This window comes from Dunckerocampus dactyliophorus, chromosome 21 (assembly GCF_027744805.1).
Source record: "Dunckerocampus dactyliophorus isolate RoL2022-P2 chromosome 21, RoL_Ddac_1.1, whole genome shotgun sequence".
Lineage (NCBI taxonomy): Eukaryota > Metazoa > Chordata > Actinopteri > Syngnathiformes > Syngnathidae > Dunckerocampus > Dunckerocampus dactyliophorus.
Window position 1 is genome coordinate 11,649,130 of NC_072839.1, and position 5,304 is coordinate 11,654,433.

Here is a 5,304-nt window from a genome sequence, read left to right on the forward strand (position 1 = left end):
AGCTGCGGCCGCAAGGTGGTCGGTGCCAGTCGTGGCGGCAAGCCCCGAACCCGATGGTGGACACAAGAGGTCAGGGATGCCGTCAAGCTGAAGAAGGAGTCCTATCGAGCATGGATGGCTTGTGGGACTCCTGAAGCAGCTGACGGGTACCGGCAGGCCAAGTGGCACGTGGCTTCGGCGGTGGTCGAGGCAAAAACTCGGGTGTGGGAGGAGTTCGGTGAGGCCATGCAACACGACTTTCGGTCGGCCTCGAAGAGGTTCTGGCAAACCGTCCGGCGCCTCAGAAAGGGGAAGCAGTGCCCGGTCCACACTGTTTACAGTGGGGACGAGGGCCTGCTGACCTCGACTGAGGATATAGTTGGGCGATGGAAGGAATACTTTGAGGCCCTTCTCAATCCCACTGACATACCTTCCATAGAGGAAGCAGAGACTGAGGACACAAACGCGGACAGTTCCATCACCGTGGCTGAGGTATCTGGGGTAGTCAAAATGCTCCCCAGTGGCAAAGCTCCGGGGGTGGACGAGTTTCGCCCTGAATTCCTCAAGGCTCTGGATTTTGCGGGACTGTCTTGGCTGACACGTCTCTTCAACATTGCATGGAAGTCGGGAACATTACCTCTGGATTGGCAGACTGGGGTGGTGGTCCCCCTTTTCAAGAAGAGTGACCGGAGGGTGTGTTCCAACTATAGGGGGATCACACTCCTCAGCCTCCCTGGGAAAGTCTATTCCAGGGTGCAGGAGAGAAGGGTACGACCGTTAATCAAACCTCGGCTACAGGAGGTGCAATGTGGTTTTCGTCCTGGTCGCAGAACACTGGACCAGCTTTACAGCCTTGCAAGGGTACTGGAGGGTACTTGGGATTTTGCCCAACAGGTCTACATGTGCTTTGTGGACCTGGAAAAGGCATTTGACCGTGTCCCTCGCGGTGTCCCGTGGGGGGTGCTCCAGGAGTATGGGATTGGTGGCGCGCTACTATGTGCCATTCAGTCCTTGTACAACCGGAGCAGGAGCCTGGTTCGCATTGCCAGTAGTAAGTCAAGCCTGTTTCCTGTGAACGTTGGCCTCCGCCAAGGCTGCCCTTTGTCACTGATTCTGTTTACAATTTTCATGGACAGAATTTCTAGGCGCAGCCAAGGTGTCGAGGGAGTCCAGTTCGGGGGCACTAGGATCTCATCTCTGCTATTTGCAGACGATGTGGTCCTGATGGCCTCATCGGGCTGTGACCTGCAGCGTTTACTGGTACGGTTTGCATCTGAGTGTGAAGCTTCTGGGATGAGACCCAGCACCTCCAAATCCGAGGCCATGGTTCTCAGTCGGAAAAGAGTGGATTGCTCCCTCCCGGTTGGGAATGAGGTCCTGCCCCAGGTGGAGGAGTTCAAGTATCTCGGGGTCTCGTTCACGAGTGAGGGAAGGTTGGAGCGTGAGGTCGATAGGCGGATCGGCGCAGCGTCTGCAGTAATGCGGTTGCTGTACCGGACCGTCGTGGTGAAGAGAGAGCTGAGCCGGAAGGCAAAGCTCTCAATTTACCGTTCGATCTATGTTCCTACCCTCACCAATAGTCATGAGCTTTGGGTCATGACCGAAAGAACGAGATCGCGAATACAAGCGGCTGAAATGAGTTTTCTTCGTAGGGTAGCAGGACTCACCCTAAGAGACAGGGTGAGGAGCTCGGTTATCCGGGAGGAGCTCAGAGTAGAGCCACTGCTCCTTCACATCGAGAGGAGCCAGCTGAGGTGGCTCGGGCATCTAGTCCGGATGCCTCCCAGACGCCTCCCTGGTGAGGTGTTTCGGGCATGCCCAGCCGGGAGAAGGCCCCGGGGAAGACCAAGGACACGCTGGAGGGATTATGTCTCACAGCTGGCCTGGGAATGCCTTGGTGTCCTCCCGGTGGAGCTGGAGGAGGTGGTCGGGGACCGGGAAGTCTGGGCTTCCCTACTGAGACTGCTGCCCCCGCGACCCGGACCTGGATAAGCGGAAGAAAATGGAATGGAATGTAATAAATACAATTTTGCACTATTTGATTTTATAAATGTATTATTTATATTTATTGTCAATAATTTCATAATTTGTTTGTAAAATAATTATGTTGTAAATAATCTATTGAAATGGCCATTGATCAATTTAAACATGATCTGAATTAATAATGGGAGATTTTTCGTGCTCAAATAAAATAAATCACAATAAAAAGGAAATAACCGATGAATTAATCTATCAAAATATAACCGATGAATTAATCTATCAAAATGTCCGTTGATTGACTAACAATACAAACTAATTACATAGTGAGATTTTAGTTGAACTTCCAGCAAAATGCACTAGATGGTACCCTTTTACTTCGTTCCTGGCCAATAGATTTTTATTGTGTTCAGCATCCTCTCCAGAGTTAACTCAAGTGGAACAAATAATGCAAAATAAATCAGTTGATTATTGGATGTGGAAGCATAACAGGTAGCGTTTTACCACAAGAGGTAGCAGACTAATAATAAAAGACGAACATGAGCTCTGTGTGCTATTAATTTCATATTAAAGTGCATACAAGTATACATGTATTATGTTATATATCTGCACATAACTTGATTAATGCAGTGTAGGCTGCTCTTGTGGCCTTGGAGGTGCCTTTCTAAGACAAGCACACAGCAGACGTATGTTTGTACATCAGACAATGGGAGAGTGTGTTATAAAAAAATCTTCCTGCATCGTTACTTGGTATTCATATTAACATGCATATACAGTAGATGCATATATGCGACTCAACCCACCCTTTTCTGCACAGTAATTTGAAGTCCATCAAATGGGTTGGAGATGATGAGATGTTTAACTAAATTGAATACCAGTTGATTATGTGATGATGTCCATGCACTCATACAAATAGCGCTTACGTGAGCAGCTTTTTGTTGAGAGATGTGCTCGTATACTCTCGCCCGACACTTAGGCACACACACTACTGTCCAATGAGCTCTTGTGAGTAAAAATGTAAAAAAAACAACAACAAAAAAACCCACAAAATAATAGAAAACAACTTTAAAAAATGATTATGTTCCTCCCAAATTCTCAACAAGGGTCCTGACAGGTCCCAAAAATGGCAGAAATTTTTTATTTATAGCTTGCTTCAACAGCACCTTTGTGGTCAGTGGTGTTAGGGAACCCTCCAGGTAGGACCCAAAAATGGCAGTCATTGCCAATGACCTGCAAGTCAAAGCCATGTGTAATATTTGAAGCTAAACCATGATGGTTGGTGAAAAGAATAAAAACAGTGGAACAGTCGCACCTGTATCACTGACCATCTGATGACGACAATGTGCGCTCGCTTCCCTGGAGTCTGTGACTACGACCTAATCGACCTGCACTACGCTGACGACACGACCCTGTTCTACTCCTGATACAATGAGCTGCAGGGAGCCCTTTGTGTGTTCGACGAGGAGGTGATGAAGACTGCATGCCAGTTGGCCCAAGACTAAACCATGGTCCCGATCCACCCCCCATTGTCTTCGGCTCCGAGCGTGTGGACTGTGTCTCGTCGGTTGTTTACCTGGGCTCAGAAGTCATCCTGCCCGAGGTGAACAGATGGCAAGGACTGGCTGCTGTTGTCATGAAAAGCCACTGAAGACCACTATGGAGACGTTCTGACATCATCTGCCACACCAAGCTCCAGGTCTACAATGCCGCCGTCCTGCCAATGTTCCGTTATTGGCCCGAGACCTGGCCACTCTGCATGACCACGGCTGCTCGGGTGAAGGTGTGTGGTGGTACAACCACGTCTCCAGCAGGCAGCTCCGCTGGAAAACAAACCAGCTCATCATTCTCAGTGTCCTAACTTGGCAAAACTTCACAGAGGGCCCCTCAAACCAGTGTTCATCAGCATTATGGTAATCATTTCAGCCCAAGGGGTTCCCACCTGGGCTGGGGCCGCAAGCACTTGCCTGGCTTGCCTGGTGGCAAGCAACGCCTCTGATCCCCAGAGCCATCATGACGCTTGAATCAACAGGCGGTTGGAGACGTACTCGTGGCCATCCGTCGTCGTCTCTGTTGAAGAACAAGACCTCCAGCAGCGTACATTATAGCGATCTAATTTATCTTATTGATTATGTATTGTGTAAAACTAAGACATGAATAACATCAAATTAAAAGCACAAAATGAGTGCCGACCCACCATCCACCAGTTCAAGTTCCAGCCAAGTGTTTCCAGAAAGATTATTCCATCGCTGTTTGATGTGTGTGGTAAAAGGCAGTGCGCTAGCATGAATTAACTTGAGACAAATGTGGACATTAGCACTCAATAAGTCATCAAAACTTACCTTTATGCATTCCCACATAGTATCAGCATTTGAGACCAAATATGAGGTGAAAGAAAAATGGTAAAAATACAGTAGTGGTCTATCTGTGCGGCTAGAGAAAGTTAGCACACGTACAATGGACATGCGTCAAGTGAGACGGATGTAACAGAGAGAATCCGGCCACTTTTCAAAATAAAACATAAAAATGAAATAATGGAAATTATTTTTTCTTTCTGTGCGGCCCGGTAACAAATGACCCACGGCCCGGTACCGGGCCGCGGCCCGGGGGTTGGGGATCCCTGCTGTACAGTACTGCCTTTTTGACAACTTGGTGTCCAAACTTGCTACGTCATTGTAACAGGCTGTACTCACGTGCTAGTTTTGACAGTTGAGTAAAACTTCATAAGACGCATAACTCACGTTTCCAAGCATACAAGGTTTGTTTATGTTGTGTTTAGAGGGTTAAATTGGCGAGCGAAGGTTACCTTATTAGTACTAACTGTGTGAGACGAGCGTTAGCATTTAGCCATCGAAGCTAACGCTCGCCTTGCAGCGGAAAAATTTTGCTGTAAGTGGCGTTATAAAGTTTATACAGACGCGCACCAACATCTGTCTATATATGGGCGCTATATATTTTTTCTGAGGGCCAGCTGGCGTAAAAGTGCCACATAATTCGCTAGCTTGTTGTTTTTTTTTTAGCATTTGAAAGCTATCACAAGCATGTCACAAGCGACATGCTGAACTGCAAGCTCTTTTGTTGTGAAGGCAGCTGCCAACCCCTTGATATTGCTGGTGGCAAATTTTATTTGTATTCATGCTTTTGCTAACACAACAGACAGCCAAATGAAGCCATATAGCCATGTAAAATAAAGGGGAGACTGTTGGCAGTAGCAGCTGTTGACCACTTCCCAGCACAGTTTCAAATATGGGCAAGGTAAAAATGGCACTGACGTGAGTGCAGTAGCTGCTAAAAACAGCATGACAGTAAGATAGGAGCACACACCCGCACCGACAAACGCCACAGGGCCTT